Here is a 12108-nt window from a genome sequence, read left to right on the forward strand (position 1 = left end):
TGCAGGACTGCCTATGATCACCATTTTAATTGGCCATATTAACCCCTTAACAAAACGGTCTCTCTTCTTTTCTTCAGTATTCACCTCCTCTGGTGCGAATAAAGACAAATTGATGAACTTCTGTTCATATTCGGCCACGGTCATATCCCCCTGCTGTAGATCCAGAAATTCGGTCTTCATTGCTGATCTTACTGACAAGGGAAAATACTTGCTATCAAAGCGAGTCTGAAATTCAGCATATGTCAATCTGGTCCTCTTTTCAATGGTAGTGATAGACTCCCACCACTATAACGCATTGCCTATCAGCATAAAAGTAGCTAGCATCTGTTTCTGCACTTCGGTACAGACTACCATCCGAAGATGACGTTCGCTCTCCTGTTTCCACTGATATGCTAACATGACATCCGTGGACCCTGCAAATGATGTTGGATTCCCTCTGATGAACGAGTGACGAGTTTTGTCCCATGACATTGGCTGTGCTACTGGTTCAGGAGCAGGTGCCATCTGAGGAGGTTGCTAGTTTCGTAAAGCAGATGCTACTCCTGCTGCTACAGCTCGTGCAATGATATCAGCAACTTAAGGAGTAAATTCCTGATTCTCATCTTGAGTTGGGGAAATACTGTGATTTCTATTCGCACTCCTTGTCCACGTCTAACCATTCTTCTATCGAATTAGAAAATCTAACGTCAGTACATTATAATGGACCGACTAAAAGAGTACAAAGAATCCTAAGACTTAGGCTCTAATTATCAAAATACACAACGCGGAAGTATAGTAACCAAAGATCCCTAAGACACTCGAACCTGGAATGCTCTGATACTAACTGTGATACCCCCACATTTTCCACGCATAAGTTGATCAGGCTTATACACGAAAAATGAGGGATATCAAAAACAATTGGTAATATACAAGTATGGAATACAAAATGATAATAATAAAAGAACTTAGACAGGAAAGGAAAACTCGATAATAAAACATCCATCCATCCTTTATTAAATACAATACTCCGTTATACAACTTGGAAATCCTATGTCAAGGATCCCTATATATAAACATGAAAGTTTAATGTCGAAAGTAAATAAAACTGAAAACAAAATAATTGTAATGACCCGGACTTTTTCTTCCTTTTTCATTTTTGGTGATTTTCTTTTTTCGCCTTTTTCTTATTTCGTCTTTTACTCGTTTATCGTTTTTCCTTGCTTAACCTCACTTCGGTTGTTCGGATTTGATTCCGGTTTTGCATGCATTCATGATACTTGATTTCCATGACATTGGTATTTTCACTTTTGTTGAAAAGCATGCTAGTTGCTTTTATTTTTCATAAAGGGCATGAATGCTTACTTTAGTGTAATTATTCATAACTTTTGGGATTTTAGTGTAATTATGCAAAATTATTATTTTTCGTTTGAGGGACCTTTTTACAATTTATTTTAGAAGATATTTTGAAAAAGGACCATTTTATAATTTTTGGAAAGTATGACAAGTGTCACACTCTCATGGAGCCATTTGTTGGCATTTAGGTGAAGAGACTTGACACCATGACCTCTTGACATTTGGTGGGTGGAGATTTATCCATGTGTTGGCATTAGATTGGTGCACATGTAACCATTGGATTGTTGACAAGTGTAACCTTAGGATTAAGTCTTGGAAGAGGCATTGGATTGTTGACAAGTGTAAGCTTAGGATTAAATCTTGGAAGAGGCATTGGATTAGTGACAAGTGTAAGGCCATAAAGTAGTTTTGCATTGTGTGTGTGTGAGAGGTAGTGCAAGAGCACATAGTGAGTGAAGGATCTCTAGCCTTTCCACTCACCATTTTTACACTTTACTTTCTTCATTTCATTATCTCACATGAACCTTAACAAATCCACCATTGGAGGAAAGCTTAGTTCATAGCTTACCCCTTCAATTTGGCTCACTTCCATACACCTTAGACTAAAAACCTTGGGAGAGAAAAGTTTCCTCTCATTTTCCTCTTCAAGAACCCTAAACTTGTTTTCCATTTTGTGTTTGGTAGCTTGGATTATAGAGATACAATTCTCTATTGAGGTAGGGGTGGTAGTATGTTTATTTTCTAAGTGTTTTGAAATCCTTTGGGGTTTAATATATATTGTATACATGCTTTTGGAATTGTAATATTGCATACTATAGGAAATCCTTATGATTGACTTATGGTTTCATTGATCAAGCATGTATGTTGTGTATATATCTTGAGCAGGATTGTTGAAGTTGTATAGAATTCTTAATGATTTAAGTTACTATGCTATTGTAATGGTAATCCTACATTCTAGTAGATTACTATTGATAATCATGATTGTTTTAGAAGCTATTTGCTAAAATGCAAACATTTAGTATATATGGCTTATTGTTAAGGCATGCTTAAATTGATTAGTTAATGATATTGTTTTGTGCATTATATCATGTTAAGAACTTGTCATCTATCATGCCATTCTAGACTTGGAACCCTAAGACATCGTTGTGTGGTTTCGAAGTTCTTGTGCTTATAAGGTGGTTGATATGCCTTATTATTTATATATATAAGTTTTGAACTTGATATATATTTTGGATTCTCTTGGGACATGGTTACTAGTAACATGGCTAGAGTTTGGCTTTAGTGCGGGAGGTATGAGTTCTCCCCAATTGAGATAGTGCGCACTTAGGGTGGTCTTCCCTGCGGGTTAATGTCCGAAATAACCGTTGAGGTCTCGGCAGAATTCCGAGCTTAGGTGTCCAAGGATTCCATTTGTTTTGATTTCGCATGCATTTCCAAGTTGACAATCAATGCTATTTGTAACTTGTAAATTTTGTTATATGCGGTTTGATGTTGTTAAGTACATCCATTTTGATATTGTGTTGCTAAGAAACATTTAAGTTAGCTTAAGATGATCCCTTAGAACACCTTGAACATAGACGTTAAGTGGAATGCTCCCTTGTATTCGTCTATATTGATCTTGCAATGATATTGAAACTTTAGGGAATACGTATATGCTTCTCCTACGAGTAACTTGATTACTCACCCTAGTGGTTTGGGTTGTTTTTCAAGTAAAGAGACCATGTTCTTGGATGCTCATCATCCTTAGAAGATTTTGAGTTATTTGAAGCATTTCTGTATATTGACATGCACTTGTTTAACATGCCTTCCTTTTGGATGTTAAATATTGTATACCATGGATGTATGGTATTGTAGAAGCTAAGATGGCTTCCTTGATGTATAATGTATATCTAAGAATACTTGAAGATATCTATTTTATATGCATAACATGAGGCCAAGTGTCATGTACATTTATATCACATGTATGCTAGTTTAATCCCATAGTTGTCTTATGAAATGATGAGAATTCGAGGTTTGATAGGTTGTATTTTGTATATGACATGTTATGTGACCATAAGCTATTGGAACACATGTATTTACTCATTCTACAAATGTGTGCATGTTCACTTTGGCACATAACACCATTCTTGATGAAATGAACACTTAGAGTAGCATTCATTTGCATATTTTTACTAAATCAGACCTCAAGGGAATTTTTGGTATTTCACTTGAAAAATAAATGTTGGTCTTGACATGGTTGACCAGAAAACAAGATTTTAAGGGGTGTTACTTCACAACTTTTTTTTTCCAAAAAAGGCCCAAAAAGTCCTCAAAATTGCATTTCAAGGTTGCATTTCAAGTGCAGCTACAGGAGTTCGAGTGCTCTAAAGGGGAGTTCAAGTGCTCAAAGTTTGGGCAGAAAGTTTTGGCCTCGGGCATGTATTGTTTGAGTGCTCGAAGTCCTAGTTCGAGCGCTCGAAGTACTGTTCATAGGTGTGTGTTTGTGTGTCTTGGTTCAGCACTATTCCTCCAACTTCAAATTGTCATATCTTCCTCGTTTTAACTCCAAATTGGTCCATTCTTAAGTCTAAACTGACCGCATCGAAATAAGATTTCCAATGGTACCAATTAGAGTTTTAGATTCCTTTGGTAGCTCAAGATATTCAAATTTTAGTGGAGGGATGTCAGTTTTTGGCTCGAACCGGGATAGGGTTTTTCTTCCTTCGACTTCAAAACTTGATATCTTTGCCGTCCGAACTCTGAATCAAGTGATTCTTGAGTTTAAATTCATTTATTTTTTGTTGTCTTTCCAACGGTGTGCTTGGTAGTACTCACTTTTAGGATGGAAATGACCATTTTACCCTTGGGTTCCTTTTTGTCCATTTTTGAAATCTTGTTTCCTCATTTGTTTTCTTTGGGTTCCGTGATCTCATTGAGGATCTCTTTGGTGTCCTAGAAACATGTTGTATCCTTAGGGATGTTGTTTCATCTTTTGCTTCCGCAAATTCGGATCCGTTATCGGGTCATTTTTCGGTTCATCACTAACGCACAGGGTTGAAAAACCTTGGGCCATCACAATAATACATAAAACTTCTACCCTGAACGAGACCGTAAGAGTAGATGAGTTTAGATGGTGGTCCCACATTGCTAAGTCTCAACCTGGAAACGGGTACTGACCATGTCCTGAAATAACAACAATGGTGGGTCAACCCCACGAGCAAGTCCTCTCTACTATGACCCAAATTAGTGAATCAAATAAATTAATCATTATTATTCGGAAGTATACTATATCTGTATACACCCTAATGAAACTACACAATGTATAATATGACCTTAACCAGAATAGACGGTGATCACTTAGACTCACATAAGGTGGTTAAGTGTCTCATTTCCCTACCTAGGAAATCAGCTATTAATACATGGTGCACGTTACTAACAACGCAGACTATAAGTCCTACACAGTGGTAACACATCTCAAGGTACTAATGAATATACTAAACATATCACTTAGGCAACACATGCCAATAATATTAAACCACATACCCCGACAGTCACACAGCTGTCTATGGCAACGAATGCATAAGGTATAAATGAGTCTCAACTTATTAGTCAGCTCACATGGTTTTATATGGAAACACATCCATATAATCTAAATGCGACATAATTTATTAAGTAGTCCATTTACCACCTGAAATGCACACAGCATAATAATAATGATTTATATTTCATTAGCAGCATAAATAATCCCATAATGTATAATAGACAATTTATATGAAGAAAATCATGCAATCATTTAATTTAGCATTAATGATTAATACCATTTAAAATAATAACACAATTAATATTTAACTATGTCATTAAATTAATTACATCCGTTAATAGCGATCCGTACTATAAACGATACCATTAATGTCTAGAAATATTAATCGGACATAATAATAATTAACGGGTAATAAAAATAATAATTTAATATCCCGTTAAACCCGTAACTACCAACCTTAGGCCCAAAAACGCAAGTTAAAGGTTTTGGAAATTACAAATCAGTCCCTAGGGGTATTCTAGACTTTTCCAGCAGCTGCAGAAGTCCCACACGCGCCCTCACGCGCCTCCCAGAGCTTCCCACACGCGTCGCCACCTTCCTCACACGCGCACGCGCTACCACGCGCGCGCTCTAAGTCCCTACTGACGCGGGGTGTTCTGATTGGTCTGTTGTAACATACTCCTATAGATGCGCTACACTGGATCAATCTGTTGACCCAAAACTAATCCAACGGCCGCTGATCCGTGCGCACACTAACTACAGTGCGCCGCATCATACCGGATTACTCCGGTCACCTTCCTCACTGCCGGTGGTCGGAAATCTCGCCGGAGTCTCGCCGGAAATTTCAGAAAAATCCCAAAAAATTCCAGAAAATTCTAAAAAAATCCCTAAAGCCTTAAATAATTATTTTGAGCTATATTTTAATTACATAGACAAATAAATAAATATCTAAAAGCCTAATAATTAAAATTTCATTAATTTAATAAACTAACAATTAATTTATTAAAATTCCTAGCATGGTTTCGATACTCCAAAATAACCTAAATAAATTAAATAATTAATTTATGGATTCAAAGAGAAAAAGTAGATAATAACTTGCCTTATGGATTTGAAACAAATCCGCCGGTTGCGCGTAGTCGGGTAAAATCACCTACACCGGTCCAAGCTTTTTTCTCTCTCTTTTCCTTTCACTTTTCTAAAATAACTCACTGTTATTTTTTTCCTCTTCTACTTATGTGAGCTCCCTCAAATGTAAACTAACTAACTAATATATATACTAACTAATATAATATAAATATTAAAAATATCTAAAATTTATATTAACTATCAAAACCTCCCACCTAATTTAATTCAAGGCAATGAATTCTAGTTAAATAATTGACATAAAATTCTACCCTAATAAATGAAATCCTATCCTAAAATCAATGACATTGTTTTATGATTATTATTATTATTATGATTATTATTATTATTTGTTACATATTAATACATTACAATAATTGTACTATTTTAATTAACTAATATTAATTAATATAAAACATAACTAATAAAATATATAAACTAACATTATAATTTATATAGAATATACAATCAATATTACATGCACAAATAAATAAAATTAATTTAATAATTTAGCATACACAATTAAAAGATGCATAAATCTACACATTAAATAATTAACCTAATACAAAATTAATTTAAATAAACTCTTTAAAAATACGGGGTATTACAGCTTGGCCAACCTACACGTGGAAATTCGGGGGTATCACAGTTGGTATCAGAGCACTCCTGGTTCAAGTGTCCCTAGGGTGTCTTTCGTTATGTGAATTCCGTGTTGCGTATCTTGATACTTAGAGCCCATAATAGGATTCGTTGTATTCTATCTACGATCCGTTAGAACGAGTTGATGTCAATTAAATTCTGTATTTATAGAATGGTTGACACTAGGCAAAAGAGGAGGTTTGAGGAAGTAAGAGAATACGTATTCGATTCATATTCGAGTTGTATTTAATTTCTCTATTAAGGAAGAATCTAGAATTTAAAATTAGAAATCAAAGATTCTAATAAAGGAGATTGCGTAGTATCCAAAAAAGAAGAAGATTCTGAGTCTCAAAGATGAGTGGTCATGTGAAAGAGATATTATTTGCTAGAAGTATAACGAATGATATTAAAAAGATGAGAGCTTTTTGACTTACATATAGTTAGCTTTATGTATATCTCAAAAAGAGATGTGTGTGGAACATTCTTCGAGAGTTTGAGGATTTGATGAAGTTCTTATTAGAACGAACCATTGGATTAGATATATATTTTTCGTACCCATAAGAGCATTGGTGTTATAGCATGATTGGCTTTATAAAGTCTTGTAAGATATTTTACTATAAGGGTAGAAGATGGATAAGGGTCAAGCTCTTGGTATTCGGGTAGGCAAACATAAGTTGCCTTTATTTATGTTTAAGGGTTATGATTCAAGGTTGAATAATTTCTTGCTAATCTAAGAAAAAAAATTATATGAATCAATTTTATAAGATTGATTTCAGAGGAATGGGGTACACTTGAGAGTACCAAAGTGGTGTTGGAAGTTTATTTCCATTTGGGGTCATCACTGGTAAGTTGACAAAGTAGTTTATTCGTTATAACATTTACATGCGGCAAAAAAGGAGTTCTAAATAATATGGACAATTGAGAATAGAAATTAATATTTTTAGTGTTTATCTATACCAATAGTATAGCACAATTTAAGGATTTGTATGGTGATTATGTAATTGGAGGGATAGTATTGATTGTTGGGTCCTATATATATTAAAGGATACAATCAAAGGGATTACTTTTGTTTGAGATTTTGTGTGCACTACCGGAGTAGGCCGGATAATTGTATTAACAGTAAACTCGCATATTAGAGTTTGAAAGTTTAAAAGTAAGTATTTACCCAAATTGTCTCCTATAGAGGGAGTAATGTTGATTGGAAAGGAAAGGAGGTTATTACTTCACTATGTAAATATTTATGTTTTATTTCTAGGCAATAACCTATAGTTGGCAAAGATATAAATATGTATTTTGCGCCATGTGTAAAAAAAAAAGGAGTTTTTATGTATTTTGCTGCAAGAAAATACAGCAATGGGGATAATTACCAACGCATATAAATTGGTGAGATTAGGTTGTAAAGAAATGCAACAAGTATGAATTAGCTTAGCATATTCTTAATAAATTATGAGATATGTTTGCTAATTATGGGTTAGTGTGGATGGGTTATTTTCCATACGGACAAAGGAAAAATGGAAAGTGGAATAAATAATCAAAGTTTTTATGTTATGGATTCGTGAATTCCGAGGACGGAATTCTTTTTGTTAGGGGGGAAGAATGTAATATCCCTATATTTTAAAAAATTATTTAATTAAATTAATTGCCTTTAGATGAATTTAATGGATTTATTTATTTTAAATTAATTATTTGTTTACTTGTTTATTTGATTTATTGGTATGATGATGTGTTTGATTGTTGATTGATTTGTTGGCATGTTGATTTTTATTTGTATGATATGAGTTGGTTGTTAATTCTTATTTGATTATTTGGTACATTTATTTAGTTATTTTAATATTAAGTGTTTATTTATTTAATTATTTGTTTAAATTTAATGAATTGGGTTTGGATTATTTGGACCAAATGATTTGGGTCTTGGGCTGGAGAAGGAAGCCTTAAAGGATTTGGGATGGTTTATAGGCCCATAGATTTATGCATGAGTATATATATATATATATATATATATATATATATATATATATATATTATGCATATTAAATGGATTATATATATATAATTATATAGAGAATTATATATTTATAGTAAGTATATATGTATAGGACTTTACGCATATATATGGTAAGTATAGTTAAAAAGGATTTATAAATATATATTACATAATATATATATATATATATTTATATGTGTCATGTATATTAATATAATTGGAGTCCTACATGAAGGAGGATTTGATTTGGCAATATATGTTATTTATTTTTATTAGGTGAGGAATATATATATAATAAATAATTATATATACATATATAATATAATATATGTGTATATATTTTATTTAAGATTATTATTAGTATTTTTATTTGGGTAGTCATACTAGGAATAGGATTAGGGTATTAATGTGTATAAATATACACATAAGGTTATATTATTAAAAGGTTTTCCACGTTAGAAAAAAAAAAAAAAAAAAAAAAAAAAAAAAAAAAAAAAAAAAAGAAGCAGAGAAAAAGAAGAAGCGAAGGCTAACAAAGAAAAGGCTGGATCAGAGAAAGAGGACGTCGGATTTGAAAGAGACAACCAAGGTTGAAACGTCGATTTCGTTTCGAAACTTTCAGGCAAGTTCTTTTCTAACTCTCCTCTTAGAACCCATAAGTTTATCACCTTGGGTATCAAAATCTATAGATTAAATTGGCATGTTAATCACCTAGATATAGGATAAATGCATGTGAAGAAATTGATTAGTAGAAAAGAAAGAATCCTTCTTCAACTAGGAAACTTTCTTCAATTCCCCGTTTTAGTATTCTGTCTATATCTCTTTGCTCGAGTGCCAATAAGAATCAAATCTTGTTTGTTTGAATGGAAATTCGATTATCTACAATTTTGTATTTCACGAAAATTTCGTGAAACGGATGTTTACCTTGTCAAAACTGGGTTGGAAGATAGTACGAATTTTGTATATGTATATCTTATCCCATAATTGTTTTAACCAATTGGGATAATTTGTATTGGTTGGGTGTTGATCAAATAATTCTTAATATTTATATTTAACGTATCACGTGTTATTTGGACATTACTAAATTGTGTAACCTATGTGTATATACGCCTACGTGTTATACTGCCCCATATAAATAAATAAATATAACCTATTCAACTAATACGTTGTTCATTGATATTTATCATGTTTATATATGTGATGGTGGTGTTAATGAAATCATAATAGGTTATTTATTTAAATTAATTATATGCTTCTAACTTGCATGGAGTGCCTATGTGTGATTTATTTCAAAGTTAATTGTAAAGCTTGGTACATGGTTAAATTGGAGGCATGAATAAGTTACTAAAGACATAAATAAATTGTCTTATTAATTATATGAATAAAATACATACATAGGAAGTATGGATGAATTGCTAACTAATAGTATGGATAAAAACATACGTTTGGAGGCATAGATGAGTTGCCAAGACATAAACAGATTGTCAGTTAATAGGCATGGTTGATTTGCCGAAGTATAAATGTATTATTTGTAGAGGCATGGTTGAGTTGCTATTGTATAAATAAATATACTTCTGAAGGCATAGTTGATTTACCAAAACATAAATAAATATTTGTGGAGGCATGGATGATTTGCCAAAATATAAATGTATTGCTAGATAAGTTAGATGATTAGATATACATCTATGGATATTGTGTTTATAAGTTGGAGGTGATAAATATTCTTATATTATAATAAACTAATGTTTAAAGTATAATATATTATTTTATAGTATTGATAAAATAATATTAGTGAAGGCATGGATAAGTTGCCAAAATATAAATCTTTGTTATGTGATATTTATAAATAAAATCAACATTGGTGGATATCGGGATTTGGATTGAAGTAAAATATTTCTTGTATTATTATTTATTGTTTAAATGGTTAAATAACTGTTTAAATATGAAATTTAGGTTTAAATGAGTTTTCTTTTAAAAGGGAAATGTACTTGATGGTTAATTTAAATATGGAGGTAGTCTTATTATTGTTTATGGTCTTGGATTTCAAGGATTATATTAACGAACATATTCTTTATATATTTATATATATTATATATGTATCATCTTATATTAAAGGTTAAAATTTTAATTAGGATGATTTTGGTTAGAGATGTTTTATTTATTGGTTTTCAGAGGCTTGGTAGAAGGAACTTGCTCGTGGGTCTAATTCACGATTTATTTTTCAGGTTATCAGAAGTTCTAGTCTCGAGGTTGAGGATCTGCAGCTGGGAGACTGTCATTCATTTACTCATCTTGTTAACTTTTTAGTATTGTTAGATGTCTGGTAAATTAATAGTTTATGGTTTAGGAGTCCTTGACTTATAGGATTTTCGAGTTGTATTTTAGAATTTTAAATTCATGAAAATTATTTTTGTAAAGGAGGTTTTATTTTATTAATAGAATTTAATTCTACGATTTATTTATTCTTTTTATTCTTCTTGTATTCTGTATTTGTTTAAATACTAAATTGTTTTGATATTCCCGTATTTTTGGGTGTGGGCCTGGCCAACCTACATGTGGAAATTCGGGGGTATCACAAATGGGCATGTCGCTACTCGCAAAATGTGACCAGCATTATTACACACAATCAAAGCTTCACTTGCTGCTTTATCACATGGCCCCGGAAAAGTGGCATCAACGCTGCACACCACTCATCCATCGATGAAAATTATTCATACCCGCCAAGCTACCTGTGCTATAAGCCCAAAGAAAATGGCAGATGTGCTACAAGCCCAAAGAAAATGGTAGATTTTTCCCTGTATTCCACATTTCCAAATACTTCGGGACGCTCAGATTTCTGTCCGAATGTACGCTTGATCATTCAACCTCTAGCATTCCCACGCCCAATGATTTAATCCCCAAATTCTTTTGTATCTTCACAGTGGAATCGATAAAATGGCTCTGCTATATCTTGTCAAAGACTTCACGAACCAGTTGCTCCTTCCAACAATGCCTCACTGAATCGACTAAATCAAAATTGCACGCACAACACCTGTTATTCATCTCTCTTCTCATACTGGAGTCAATGATCCAGTACCCTTAGGCTATGTTCGGCTACGTGGAATTGGAGTCTTAAAATTAGAATAGGTGGAATTGGAAAAAAAAATTGATTTAATTTTGTGAAATATTTTTCTCCAATTTCACCAATTCTAATTTCAAAACTCCAATTTCATGCAACCAAACACAGCGTTATATCATTAAAAATTCCCCCGTAGTCAACCATATAAGTCATTTCTTCACTGAAGATGCTTTCAAGGCTACAACTAGAATTGCTAATTGGGAAGATCAAACTTACTCAGTTGGTCTTTCTTGCCTAAATTTTATACCCAGTTTGGTCATTCTTACCTAAATATTTTTGATTTGTTCATAGTACAAACTAAGAAAATTTATTGCAAAGTACAATTCCGTTGACTCAAAATTTAAGACAATACACATTGGTTTTTCTTTCTTTCTTTTTGAAAATAATATTCAT

The sequence above is a fragment of the Cornus florida genome, unplaced genomic scaffold (genome assembly GCF_030987335.1).
Source record: "Cornus florida cultivar Cherokee Brave unplaced genomic scaffold, ASM3098733v1 CherokeeBrave_3.0.0_Hap2_Chr06, whole genome shotgun sequence".
Lineage (NCBI taxonomy): Eukaryota > Viridiplantae > Streptophyta > Magnoliopsida > Cornales > Cornaceae > Cornus > Cornus florida.